The 14,790-nt window shown below is 40.5% G+C and overlaps 1 pseudogene; it reads right to left on the minus strand.

Moving 5' to 3' along the window:
* Window positions 1–12,916: 12,916 nt before the first annotated feature.
* On the minus strand, window positions 12,917–13,756 carry LOC110544408 (immunoglobulin kappa variable 4-1-like; annotated as a pseudogene).
* Window positions 13,757–14,790: the final 1,034 nt, after the last annotated feature.

Raw genomic sequence — 14,790 nt, forward strand, 5'->3', positions numbered from 1 at the left:
TCTTTAAGTGTTTCTCTACCACTCAATGTTACTCTATTGAGAATTCTTTGTTTAAGGCTGTAATCCATTTTTAAATTGCATTACTTGATTTGTTGTTTTTTAACTTCTTTAGTTCTTTATATATTATGGATATTGGCCCTCTGTCAGATATAGGGTTGGTGAAGATGCTTTCCCATTCTGTAGGCTGTTGTTTTATTTTGACAACAGTGTCCTTTGCCTTCAGAAACTTTTCAATTTTATGAGGACCGTTTATTGACTGTTGAGCTTAGAGCCTGTGCTGTTGTTGTTCTGTTCAGAAATCTGTCTCCTGTGCCAATGAGTTCAAGGCCCTTCCCTACTTTTTCTTCTAATAGATTGAGTGTGTCTCATTTTATATGGAAGTCTTTGATCCACTTGGACTTTAGTCTGTGCAGTTTGATAAATATGGATCTACTTGCATTTTTCTACATGTAGACATCCACGTAGACCATCACAATTTGTTGAAGATGCTGTCTTTTTACCATTGTATGGTTTTGGCTTTGACAAAAATCAATTATCCTGTTTTTAAAGTTGGCAGGAACATAGATCATGGCCTTCAACATGATTTCTGGGGACAATAATGATCACGAATACAATCTGGCTGCAGTAGGATGACACAACAAGACAATATCATAGGGACAGCCCAGAGCATGTACATCACCATGGGCTCTGGGGCAGCACAGGCAGTACAGGCTAGACACATTAATGTGACCCCCAGCAGCAGCACAGCCCTCAAACCTCAACATTGCTTCAGGCTATAACACAGACCACAGACTTCTGCATGAGCACAGACAGAACCAAGCTGCAAGTAGGACCATAAACCAAGACATGACCCTTAGTGGCAGCATGTGTCCAAACATCACCATAGCCACAGGGGACAGTGCAGACCATTCACTTCAGCAAGGTCCTCACTGTCATCAACGTCCCAATTCTGCCTCTCTCCCCAGTGCAGGTTATACTCTGCTTTTCTGTCTTTCTCATCTTTCCATCACCTATTTGTTCATCATAGTGGTACCTGTGTCTGCATTGCCTACTTGCCATAATTTTGATAATCAGGATAGCAAGGCATGGGAAACAGCAATTGCCACAAGAAATGTTCCCCAAACTGGAACCTCTCACATGACACCCACAGCAGCAGTCCCTACAGCAGAAAAGCAGCTGACTCCATCTCTGAGAGCTGGACTAGAGGATGCTTCTTGGGCATTGCAAAGCTGCCTGTAAAGATGCTTTGGATAATCTTCACTGTGTCTAATGTCTCAACATGCAAATCAGCTCAGAAAAGATTGATTTACTGCTCAAAGAACACCTGTACTTGTGTCACCCTGTGGCAGATAGGATTAGCAGAGCATTTCCTAGTGTATTTTAAATGTATCACAGTGATTTTCTGGCTAGCATTATGGATTCATCATGTTCAGTTATTCTGAGCTTCCATGTCACGGCCCTGCTGTAAAGTATGTGCGGTGCAACAGCACTTTCTTCCATCAGAATTAAACTTTCAAAAAATTTCTTTCTTCTTCTGGGTTATTTCACACATGTGTTTCCTTGAAAATTTCATTATTTCTTTGTTTTTAATTGCTGAGTAGTATTCCATTGTGTAAATGTACTATAGTTTCTATATCCATTCCTCTGTTGAGGGACATCTGGGTCATTTCCAGGTTCTGGCTATTACAAATAAAGTTGCTATGAACATGGTTGAACAAATGTCTTTGTTGTTTACTTGAGCATATTTTGGATATATGCCTAGGAGTGGTATAGGTGGATCTTTTTTTATTAATTTTTATTTTTTATATTAATCACAGGTTATTTACTTTGTATCCCAGCCGTAGCCCCCTCTCTCAGTACCTCCGGATCCCATCCTCCCTCCATCTATCTTGATGTTGCATTATTCCTGATATTCTGACAAACTGACAGATTGATTTCCCAGTCACTTGAGTTTTTGATCTTACCCATTTTGATGGCTGTGAGATGGAATCTCATGGACATTTTAATTTACATTTCCTTGATGACTACAGATGTTGAACATTTCTTTGTTTCTCCACCATTACATATTCCTCTCTTGAGAATTCTCTGTTTAGCTGTGTACCTCATTTTTAATTGAGATATTTGGTTTATTTGTGCCTAATTTTTTGAGATCTTTATATATTCTAGGTATATAAAGATAGGTATTATTAGGATGTTGGGTTTGTAAAAACTCTTGTTTGTCTGTAGACTATCCTTTTGTTCTGTTGTTAATGTCCACCCCCTGCTCAAATGTAGCCAATATGCAGCTCAGTATTCACGTGGGTACCTGAGTAAGAAGAACTGTGTCTGCCTCTGTCATGAACTTGGATGCATGCTCTTTGATCAATTTCCCCTAGCAATGTGGCCAGGCCAGTAAGGAAGATTCTGATGAGATCTGATATGCTTTAACCAACTGACTGTCTATGTAAGTGTCTCATTTATGTTGTTATTTTTTTAATTTTAATTTTATTTTTATTAATTACAGTTTATTCACTTAGTATCCCAGCTATAGCCTCATCCCCCACCCCTCCCTATCCTACTCTCCCTCCATCTTCTTCCTCTATTTCCCTTCCCCAGTCCAATGATAGGGACGTCCTCCTCCCCTTCCATCTGACCCTAGTCTATCAGGTCTCAGTAGGACTGGCTTCTTTGTCTTCCTCTTCTTTGTCAATTAGTAAGGCTGCTTCCCTATCAGGTGGAGGTGGTCAAAAGTCATTTAAATTTTACTTTAGACTCAAACTTATCTTCTTTGGATCTCTGATGACCTTGATGATTACTTGCAGCTCTAACAGCAGCAAACACCCAGATGCTTGGTCAGTCCACTACATATGTAAAGTTTACCTTACTGACAGACTTCACACTAAGAAAGATATGAATTTATAAAGGTTATGAGACAAAGGCAAGTAAGTTATATATGTCTAGAAAAAAAGCAAAAGATACAAGTTAAATAAGTCTAAGACATATAAGTCTATAGTTATGACAGTCCAGGAAAATGTGTTATGGTCTGATGATATGAATGCCTGAGAAAGTGATTTATATATCTGAGAGAATAATTTAAAGTGTATAAAGAATTATTTTAGATTTATTTTCTTCTCTCTATGCTACTGTTGGGGCTTCACTCCCCCCTCTCCCTCACCTATAGTCAGAATTCACAACGAATCCTCCAGGCCCTTCCAGTCTTTTCCCTTAAATTGCTCCTTTCAAGAAATTTTACTACTCATTTCCTAATGTCCTCTTACCTTAGTAGGAAGATGTCTTCTCCAGAGTTGACATAAATTTTGTTTTTCTGCCCCTGATAATAGCTCCCCGGATACTCCTGAGTCGTCCCTCCATTTCCTTCCTTAGACTCTATTTGTACACTGCCAGTCTCTAAGTCCCCAAACACATCTTATCGTCTGCCCACTTCTTTACTCAATCCCACTGTATGGGATGCTTTTGGCATGTTTTGTGGGATGTATACAATTTAAACTTGTTCATTTAAACACTGATTTCTCTACCCCACTGTGTACTTTCCATTCAGATATTTCATTGTGATGCTTATTCTAACCATCAGCTGTCTCAAGTTTGTGTAAACATACCACCATTTGTTCTTTGTATTGTCAATAAAACAACCAGCCACAATGCTGAGCAATGGAGAGAACAGGGTGGTCTGGAGTGGGAGGATGAAAAGTGCAAGGGATTGGCAAGAGAGGACTTCGAATCACAAGGAGAAATGAACAGTACCTAAGATATGACTAAAGGCAAGAATAATGGGTGAAATCTGAATTTTTAGGAGACTACACGTGCTTGGAGGTTTAGGATTGAGTAACTATTGCCCAGCATTGTGCTCTAGGTTAGTCTCTGTGTAGTGATTTGGGTATACAGCTGGTTTAGGAATAACCACTGCTTAACTAAAAGATAAATCATAAATAATTATTAATAACTCACAACAAGATGCCACCTCTCCTTCCCTCACTGTGTATCATAAACCTCTCTCTATTATACTAACAGACCTGTCTGCATACATCTCCAAATTCAATACTCCCTACCCTTAATCAACTTTGCCTAGGCCTCACACCCATCATTTCTACATCCTCACCCTACAATACTCCAAAATTAACAGAAAAAACAAAAAAGAAACAAACAAACAAAAAACAAAACCTAAGAGAACCCTATACCTAATCCAAGATCCTACTTCATTAACTGCTGTCTCTTTATATCCTCAGGCTATCCTTTATCATCCCTGACCACAACATTCAATTTTCAGTCCTAAATCTTAAGGACACTATCTACTCAATATTCCTGGATGTCAACTCTTAAAGCATTTTGTCTTCACTTAGATGGATCCTGATACTCAACAATCCTAACAACTGACCTCACCTGTCCTTCCACAGGGATTTAGAGACTGTCCCCATCCTTTTGGCCAAGCATTACTATGGACTTGGCCTGCCTTCTCCCTTGTCCTCCCACCTGCTTCAATATATAAATAACCTCCTTCCTCACAGTCCTTCTCTCTCTAATAGCCCATCTGACCTCATGCCTCAATTTCCTCATTTTCAGAGGTTTCTGGCTCTCACCTTCCAAAGCACAGCACTCCTTTCCCCAAGTCACCTATCTTGTATTCTCTCACACACCATCCATAGACATCTCACTTTAAGACCACGTTTCCTATCCCCACTCCCCATCTCTACAGTCTCAGCCAGCCTCCTCCATCATAGATCCTTACATACTCCTAATATATTCCCTATACCATGTTACTTCTGGATTGACACTTACCTCCCATCCACAAACAATTGCTCAAGCATTAAACATTCTCTTTTCTATTCCAGACCTCTGCATCCCAGATATACAGAAACCTTTTCATTCTTGGACTTCCAAAATACACAAACAGTGTACTTTTCCCCATTGCATATCTCTCCACAGCTCTAAACAACACAGTCCACAGCTGATCTTTTTGTCTACACACTCTTGCCACAGCCTCTCTGCTTACCTCTAAATCTAGCAAATAGCTATGGTTCCCCAGAGCACTAATATTCCATCCCCCACAGCTGCTAAAGGTGAGGGTAAAGACAGAAGCCCCAGGGTCCCCTCTCCAAATCTATTCTCAGAAGAGTCTCCCTGAACTGTAACTTACAGAGGACTCCACCACCCCTTCCACCTTCTCAGATTTCATTTCTCCAAACTTCTCTTATCAGAGATTCACCAGTGATATTTCTTTCCTATCCTCTCCTAGTTGCTCCACACTTAATCTCTTTGCCTAAACATTTCTCAGATCCTCTATACACCGGACCAACAGTCTTCAAGGAGCTCCTATCACATCCCTTTTACACACAAGACAGTCCTATAGATACTTCTGCTACAATTTTTTAATGGCTTTTAGCTCCTTCCTGTCAGACAGGCACATCATACAGACCCCTCCATTAGTATTAATCATCTTCAAAATCTGGCTCCAGTGCTCTTGAGTTCATTCATTCCCCACAAACCCCATTTTTCTTCTCACATTCGTACTTTTCCTCTGCCCAAGTGAGTGCCAAACATCTACTGCCAACTGACTCCCCTAAAATTAACTGTTTAGATGTTCTCAAACATCAAATATGGTAAACAAATCATATATCCTACACACCCAATTATAAGATATAACCAAACCCAAACTACCTCCTCTCTGTTTATCTTTGTCTCTCTGTTTTTGTATCTCCTCGTGTCTCTCTTTGTCTCTCTCTCTCTCACACACACACATGATTAAGTTCTAATTTGAATGAAATTCATCCAACAAACTCTGTTCTCAACTCCTCTGACAATTCCTTAAATGCCTCTCACTGTTTTCTTTCTGCTGCTTCTTCAAATTCATTGGTTAGTCACAGTTACTCTCACTGCCAATACCAGAGTAAAATTGCCCTATCCTCAGAACTTGCTGCTTGCGTCCTTGACCATCTAAGTCCCCCTTTAGGAATAAAAGCCATATGCTCTCAACCTGTCCACACCAAACTCCCCCAAATTGTTACTGACTGTTCCTCTTACTATCTGTCAAGACCCATCCCAAATCCAATGGTCTTAAAACATCTCAATTTATTTAATTTTTTAAATATTTTTTTATTTTTAAATAATTTTATACATTCACTTGTATCCCAGCTGAAGCCCTCTCCCTTTTTCCTTCCCAATCTTCCCCTCCCTCCCGCATCTCCTCCCTGCTCCCTTTCAAGTCCACTGAGAGGGGTTGTCCTCCTCTCCTGTATGACCATAGCTTATCAGGTATCTTCAGGACTGGCTTCAGTATCTTCCTCTGTGGCCTAGCAAGGCTGCTCCTCCCTCATGGGGGAGGGGAAGCTCATGCGTTCATGTCAGAAACAATTCCTGTCCCCCTTACTAGGGAACCCACTTGGGTACTGAGCTACCATGGGCTATGTCTGACCAGGCGTTGTAGGTTTATCCTTGGATGGATAAACAGTCTCATAGAAGACCCCTGTGCTCAGATATATTTGGACCTTATGAGGCTCCCTGTCCCTTCTAGGATATAATAATTCCTCCTTCCTTCATATTATTACCTACACTCTGTCGAAGATTTGGTTATGGGTCTCAGCATCTGCTTTGATATACTGCTAGGTAGAGTCTTTCAGGTGCTTTCTGTGGTAGGCTACTGTCCTGTTACTTGTTTTGTCCTATTTCCAATGTCCATCCCCTTTGTCTTTCTAAATGAGGATTGATCACCTTACCCCTGGACCTCTTTCTTGTATATTTTTTTTAGGTGTACATATTTTAGTATGTTTATTCCATCTTATAGGTCTTTATAAGTGAGGATATACAATGTGTGTCTTTCTGCTTTTGGGATATTTCACTTTGCCTGCAAAGTTCATGATTTCCTTGTTTTTAATTGCTAAGCAGTAATCCATTGTGTAAAAGTACCACAATTTCTGCATCCATTCCTCTGTAGATGGACATCTGGGTTGTTTCCAGGTTTGGGCTATTATGAATAAAGCTGCTACAAACATGGTTGAGCAAATGTCCTTGTTGTGTACTTGAACATCATTTGGACCTTCAAAGAAGTGCTAACTCCAATTCTCTCCAAATTATTCCACAAAATAGAAACAGAAGGAACATTACCAAATTCATTCACCTCCATACCTAAACCACACAAAGAAACAAAAAAAAGAGAACTTCAGACTGATCTCTCTTATGAACATTGATGCAAAGATACTCAATAAAATACCTGCAAACCGAATCCAAAAACACATAAAAGATATGACCCACCATGACCAAGGAGGCTTCATCCCAGGCATTCAAGGGTGGTTCAATATACGGAAATCTATCAATTTTTTTTCTTATCAGTTACATTTTATTAACTCTGTATCCCAGCCATGTCCCGATCCCTCATTCCCTCCCAGTCCCTTCCTCCCTCCCTCCCTCATCTCCACCGTGCCCCTTTCCAAGTCCACTGATAGGGGGGACCTCCTCCCCATTCATCTGATCCTGTTTTATCAGGTATCTTCAGGACTGGCTGCAAAGCCCTCCTCAGTGGCCTAACAGGACTGCTCCTCCCTTGGGGGTGGGGAGGCCAAAGATCCAGTCATTGAGTTCCTGTTAGAAACAGTCCTTGTTCCCCTCACTTTGGGAAACCAATTGGTTACTGAGCTACCACAGGCTACATCTGAGCGGAGGTTCTAGGTTATGTCCATACATGGTCCTTGGTTGAATGTCAGTCTCAGAAAAGACCCTGTGCCCAGATATATTTGGTCCTTGTGGAGCTCCTATCCTTTCCCCATGAGACTAACTCCCCTTCTTTCTTATGATTCCCTGTACTCTGCCAAAGGTTAGGTCATGAGTCTTTGCTTTGAAAACACTGCTAGTTAGAGTCTTTCAGATGCCTTCAGTAGACTCCTGTCATACGTTCAATGCACATCCCATCTGTCTTTCTAAACGAGGATTGATCATCTTACCCCATGTCCGCTCTCTTAATTATCTTTTTAGGTATATAGATTTCATTATATTTATCATATCTTATAGGTCTATATAAGTGAGTATATACCGTGTTTTTCTTTTTCCTTCTGGGATATTTCACTCAGAAGGATCTTTTCTAGATTCCACCATTTGTCTGCAAATTTCATGATTTCCTCCTTTTTGATTGCTGAGTAGTATTCCATTGTGTAAAAATACCACAATTTCTGTACCCATTCCTCCGTTGATGGACATCTGGGTTGTTTCCAGGTTCTGGCTATTACAAATAAAGCTGCTATAAACATGGTTGAGCAAGAATCCCTTTTGTGTACTTGATCAAACTTTGGGTATATACCTAGCAGTGGTATAGCTGGGTCTTGAGGAAGCACTATTCCTAATTGTCTGAGAAAGTGCCAGATAGATTTTTGCTCCTCTCAAATACTATCAGATTCAGGATAAGTATAACTATAAGTATAACTATAAGATTCCTGACAATTAACAGCCTAAATTATCCTGCCTAATGGCTACTCTGAAAGGTGGAATCTCTCCTCATTTCCCTGGGCTTGACACTCTTCTTCCCTACTACCAGGACCATGAAACTAACATGTTGGGTCTCATAAGCCCTGCTGTAACTACCTGAGCCTGGCTCGAGTTTATGACCTGTCTTTAGCTAATGATTTAAGAGGTGCCACTTCTGGGCAAAAGGGATTCAGCATATCCACCTTAAAATTAACCCTGCCTGGTAACTGTGATGTGGAGTATTGTCACTGGCCCATCTCTTCTTGCACTACCTAACCCTGCCCTCTGTGTCATCTTTCCTCACTTCCTTAACCCTGCCCCTTGACCCAAACCTATTAAAAGGACTGCTTTATTCAATAAACCGAGTTCCTGCTTCGACAGATCACCAGGCTCAGTGATGTTTTATTCACTGGGGCATCTGGGGAGGTCTGGCCATCAACACTCATCCCACTCAGCCACAGAAGGCATCCAGCTGGACTGGCCACCCTCCTCTCAGCTCCACCTGCAGGATATCGACCCGGCATTAACACTTTCAAATGTAAACCTAAAATAGAATATTTTTTTCTAAACTGCTTAACTTTGTTCCAGTAGATTTCAAACAGCCACACACTACTCAAGCAACTCCTATTCACTCCAGGCTATTTTCTCAAAATCTATATCCTAGTCCTGCCTCACGGGTACATTTCCCTAGCCTCTTGTCCGGGGGCTCAGAATTGCATTTATTATAACAGGCAATTAAAATGCAGTCCATATCAAAATGCTCTTTTAGTGTAAAATATATTCTTTTTTTTTCTTTTTATTAATTACAGTTTATTCACTTTGTATCCCCCCTGTACCTCCCTTCCTCCTCCCCTCCCAACCCCACCCTTCCTCTTTCCCACCCGTGTCCCTCTCCCAGTCCACTGATAAGGGAGGTCCTCCTCCTCTTCCCTCTAATCCTAGTCTATCAGGCCTTATCAGGAGTGGCGGCATTGTCTTCCTCTGTGGCCTTGGTAAGGTTGCTCCCCCCTCAGGGGGAGGTGATCAAAGAGCAAGCCAATCAGTTCATGTCAGAGACAGTCCCTGTTCTCATTACTATGGAACCCACTAGGAGACTGAACTATCATGGGCTACATCTGTGCAAAAGTTCTGGGTTATCTCCATGCATGCTATTTGGTTGGAGTATCAGCCTCAGGGAAGACCCATGCGCCCAGATGGATTTGGTGAGCATGTATATGATAGGACCTAAAGTACCTAAAGGCCACTTGAATACTGAACTGCCATAGGCTACCTCTGTGCAGGGGTTCCAGGCCATCTCCATGAGTGGTCCTCACCTGGAGTATCAGTTTCAGAAAAGACCCCTGTGCCCAGACTTTTAGGATCTGTCACTGTCCTTGTAGAGCCCCTGTCTACTCCAGGACTTACTGTCTCCCACTTCTTTAATAAGATTCCCTGTGCTCTGCCCAAAGTTTGGTTATGAGTCTCAACATCTGCCTCCTCAATACCCTGCTGGGTAGAGCCTTTCAGAGGCCTCTGTGGCATGCTCTTGTCCTGTTCCCTGTTTACTCCCTCCTCCTATGTCCATCCTCTTTGCCTTTCTAAATGGGGATTGAACATCTTAGCCAGAGTTCTCTTTCTTGATTAGCTTCCTTATCTGTACATATTTTAGTATGTTTATCCTATATTAAATGTCTAGTATCCACTTATGAGTGAGTATATACCCTGTGTGTCTTTCTGCTTCTGGGATTCTAAATATTTAGTTGAGCTTCTTATTACATTTTAAAGCAGCTAAAAATTGAAATGTCCTACGTGGCTCTTATGGATGGTTCTAAGAGCAACCAGGTGTCCCCAGATCACCTGCCTCTTCCACATGGATGACCAGGAGGACTCAGTGCAGATCACATATGTGTCTCCATGGAGAGATCACTCTCTAGAAAGATCTATAATGCACACTGGGATAGGCACTTGAAACAGATTGGCTGAAGATTGGATACAATCTTAGTATCTCACATTTGTGCTCTACTTTTAAAACTGGGATTGTAAAATTAAATTAGCTTTTTTTATGCATATTTTTACTTTTTCTAATGGACATAATATTGTCTTTACAACAGAAAAAGTTAAAATTCTGTCATTGTTTTTCCCTTAGAAGCTGCCAAAAATTATGACTTTCATGCTGACCTACAGTACCAGATGCCTTAAACTATGCCATTCCTTGTCATTTTATATCAGGTCCAGTAAGCCCAGAGCTTGCAGTTTCCCTGTAGCGAAGTTACCAGTGTCTTCTAAATTATTATGAAGCTCAGCTGACAGTTGATGAGAGTGTACCCAACATGAGACTTATATTTCTGCACCAGGTTCATGAAAATGGGCTGATTTTTTGTCAAACATAAAATAAAAAAGACAAATTTAATCCATAAAATGTGTCTGAAGATGAGCACCTCCATTTTTCCACTGTAGCCTGGGAGCCAGCCCTTTTGCAACAAACCCTGGTAGTCATGGTCTTCTGACATTATGGAGCCTGCTCATAAGTCATCTTGAATGTGGATAGTTAATGGTTTTCAGCAAAATACAGCACAATATTTGCTCTTTTCCTTGTTGGTTCAGGGCAGCTTATTCTGGCATGTCACCCTTGTGGTGTTTGCACACAGCTGTGTGGCGAGACCTTATGTTTCCAAAGCTGTCCCACCAGTGGCATGTTTTCCTCTGTCTTCAATGAGGTCACTCAGATCCTAGTTTGGATTAAAACTCTGATGTTTTCACTTCATCTGCAAGAGCAACAGTCAACGCTGCCCGTCAGTGCATTTACAGCAGAATGTCTAGTGTGAGTCTAATGTTGTGCAGAACTTGTCCTACTCCCAATTCTTTAACTGCACAAGGCTCTTCCACTTCTCAACTTTTCTTTGATTTGCTCAGTTTCTGTGCTTGGAATGTTTGTCCTACAATCTCCTGGAATTCCTGCTTTATCTGTGCTCATATATATTTTATTTCCACCTGAATAATTTCCCTTTTTAAGCTCATGAAATGTTTCATTTGTGCTATACGTGGTGTTTTTTTTTTCCTTGGGGGGGGGGTGCTGTTTTGTTCTTTCTTCTTTCAATTTTTTCCAAGAGTTTTGTGATCTGCTTCTGTAGGATTTCTTCTTGAACTTGTTTAAATTGGAAGGGATTCTTGTTTACTCTGCAGCTCATTAATGGGTGTTTTGCCCTAATATTTTTCTTGATTATATGGGAATTTTGCATCAGAAGGTCATGCAGATGCGCTTCCATCTTAATCCATGAGGCTGTCCATAGATTGATGTGAGTGATCTGCACTGCCAGCTGAAGCCATGTTGATGTTCTTGGACTGTGCTGTTGTCAAGGGCTCTGAGGGTGTCTGTGGTCCAGTCTGTGGCAGAGGCTTTGCTGATGTCTGTTCTCTGTACAGGAGACCATGCTGAGGCCTATGGCATGTATGGCCCAAGATTTCATTTGGATGTTCATAGTCCATACTGTCACCCGAAACCACATGGAAGTCCATGATCAGTGTGCAGACTTATAGTTATATCAGACTTATATCAGACTTATAGTTGAGAAAAGGACATAGATTGATTCTGTGACAAACCATACAGGAACTCATCTGCCCCTCCCCTAAAAAAATATAGCAGCCTCAATGGGAGGGTTTTATAAGTACTTCATTAGTTATAATTTTGCAATTCAGTTCATCCATCATAGAAAAGAAATTCTTTGCTAAGCTTTCAACAAAGAATTCCTTGATTTCCTTCAGATGAGATGCACTGTTTTTAAGGGGCACAATGTGTCATCCTTGATGTTTGTGTGGAGTTTTCAATTGGTATATTAATGCTTCAGAATATATCTTTAGCTTATTTTTCTCTAAAATCATTCCCTCTAGCTTATTTCTCAATCTGATCTCAATCTGAAGTTTTCTGATAGAACCGCTGAAATACGGGACTCAGTAAAGACATGTGGCTGGTACAGTTTGTCATCTAGGGTTCTAGGGCAGGAGTTTACGTTTGCTATATTTGAGTGCAAAAATGTTCTCCTCAGTCTTTTGGCAGAAGTTTCCTCCCTCTCTGCTCCTGGGGCTCTGCTTGAACAGAATTATTCTTCTTTTGGTGCTTTCCCACAATTTCCAAAAGGACTTGTATAAGGACTTCTCTTTCTCTCTCTCTCTCTCTTCTTGTTCTTTGTCAACTCTTGCCCACTTTGCTTTAGCTTGCTCTTCCTGGAATTCTATAGGCTAGATATCCTGATCATCTTTGCCATTCTTTTTGTTTTCTAACAGCAGTTTGACATTTGAAAACATCTACATCAGGTTCCAGATTCCTTACAGTAATTTAATGGCATCCTTTATGTCTCAGAAGTTATACAGAAGTAAAAGAATGATAATACTGAGTTCTTTTTGCATTTTCATATAAAGGATTTCGATACCAAAAGACACAAGAGAAATTGAACCCATAATTTTGCACTGGCTATGTAAACTATTCATCACCCTCTCAGGCACATCTGCTATCATGCAGAAAGCGGAAGTGGGTAAGTCCAGGGCTGTGTGTGGTGCAGGCAGCTGGTGAGATTCTCAAACAGATTTTTGTTGGAGGCTAAAGTACTGTGGGAGGAGTACTGCGATACTGCTGACAGTAATAAAATGCCAGGTCTTCAGCCTGTACACTGCTGATGATGAGAGTAAAATCTGTCCCAGATCCACTGCCTGTGAAGCGATCAGGAACCCCAGTTTGCCTACTAGATGCCCAGTAGATCAGCAGTTTAGGGGAATGCCCTGGTTTCTGCTGGTACCAAGCCAAGTAGTTTAATCTGCCTAAAGTAAGGCTCTGACTGGATTTGCAGCTGATGGTGACCTTATCTCCTGCTGACACAGCCAGGGAGGATGGAGACTGGGTCATCATGATGTCTGCACACGTACCTGCAATCAGGAATATGCAATGAACATGCATATGTACACAAACACAGAGTATAAAAACAGTTGAAATTTATCATTTAATCGCTTTGTACTACTATCTTATCAGAGCATTATTATGTAAGAAATATTGAGCCTAAAACACTCAAATTTCTTTTCTGCAAAGAAATGACTTTGCAAAGATTATAATAATTTGAGTTTCATACCAGACACCCAAAGCAGCAGGGATATGAGGACCTGGGTCTGTGACTTCATCTTGCTCCCCCTCTTGTCTGATGAAGTTCAGTTCTCACTGCAAAGGCCTGGTTTATAAATTCTCAGCAGCTGGGCTTGGCTGTGAGGGTGCCATGCAAAGCAGTCAGCAAATACATAAGCAAATGACTGTGCAGTGTCTGTGAGTATAGCTGGTGTCAATCAACAGGCAAAAATACTGTTAGAGGGAGCATAAGCAATCACAGAAAAAGATTGCCTTGCAGCTCTCAAGCAGAAAAGTACTACGTGTTTTAAGAGCAGACCTGGGTTAAAATCCAAGATATATTTAAATCAATTGACTTCTGTAGAAATATTAGTAGAGCTATCTCAGATTGACAGTCTTAAGCAAATGATAGACTATGTTTAAAAAAAATCAAAACAACAACAATAAAAGAAACAGAGCAATAAAGCATGCAATAAAAGAAAGTAAAGGTTGATGGAAGATAAGATGAGAGGTAAAAAGAGAATTGAGGCTACATGTGTTCAATATTCCCCATCTCCAAAGCCACTCTTATACTGAAGGCAGAGAGGAGGGTCTCATACATTTTGGCTCTAGTTTCTTGGAAAAACAAGGGACTAAGATACAAAGAACAGCCCAGAATTCACTCTGTGGATATCCTGGCAAACATTAATTTCAGACTGAGATCAGAAGAACTTTAATCTCAAAGCAAAGGATACACAGCAAAAGCTAACAAGCATCCTCCCCACAAGATCAGGAAATTGAAAGTGGAATATAAATCTGGAGAAATAAAAGATGAACAAAGATTTTTCATGAAGTTTTTCCTGTAGACCAACACTGGCATGAGTTTTTATTCATGGAATTCAAATGTTAGTGTAATTTAAAAATTAGTAATATTGAAACTGGATTAAGATAGGCTTATGACATCTTGAACAGATAAATGTCTATTGAAGGGGGCACAGCCATCCTAAACTACTTAATGATTTTATGGAGACAAGTAGAACACAACATCAGCTCTTGTTGTTATCCAAAGGGTGAAAAAGAGTTTGGCTATGAATAAAAAGTCAATAGCAATAAGAGAACTCTCAGAACATGCCAGGACTTCATATTATAAAAATCTGAAAGTATATATAAGAAGTAAATTATGAAGCCAAAATTATTTGTAAAGTATAAAAGAAAATTGAAACATGAAATATCATGGCAAAGAGTGGAGATTCTGATCTGAACTCCCAGAATTGGAAAGA

This window comes from Meriones unguiculatus, chromosome 5, assembly GCF_030254825.1.
Source record: "Meriones unguiculatus strain TT.TT164.6M chromosome 5, Bangor_MerUng_6.1, whole genome shotgun sequence".
NCBI lineage: Eukaryota > Metazoa > Chordata > Mammalia > Rodentia > Muridae > Meriones > Meriones unguiculatus.